General features: G+C 50.2%; 1 protein-coding gene across 1 annotated transcript in view; it reads left to right on the forward strand.

The window, feature by feature from the left end:
• Positions 1–225, forward strand: part of GATA5 (GATA binding protein 5) — a 12,310-nt gene that overhangs the window by 329 nt on the left and 11,756 nt on the right. The gene's annotated exons all lie outside the window — the stretch shown is intronic.

The following is a 225-nucleotide window of genomic DNA, read 5'->3' on the forward strand; positions in this document are numbered from 1 at the left end:
AAAAAAGACGGGAAGGGAAATACTATTGGGAAAAAAATTTAATTGTTGGAGTGTTTTTCCGGCCCCTTGGAGGTGCCCAAGCGGGCGGCGGGGCGGGGGAAGGTGCCGGAGGGGTCGCTGCCCGTTCCAAGGAGGTTAATTCTCGCCGTGGCTGAGAGGAAAGCTTAAAAAGAAAACAAAGGAAAAAAACTTACAAATTTCAGCTGCTGCTTGAGGCAGGGAAGA

This window comes from Corvus brachyrhynchos, unplaced genomic scaffold (genome assembly GCF_000691975.1).
Source record: "Corvus brachyrhynchos isolate BGI_N302 unplaced genomic scaffold, ASM69197v1 scaffold10, whole genome shotgun sequence".
Taxonomy (NCBI): Eukaryota; Metazoa; Chordata; class Aves; order Passeriformes; family Corvidae; genus Corvus; species Corvus brachyrhynchos.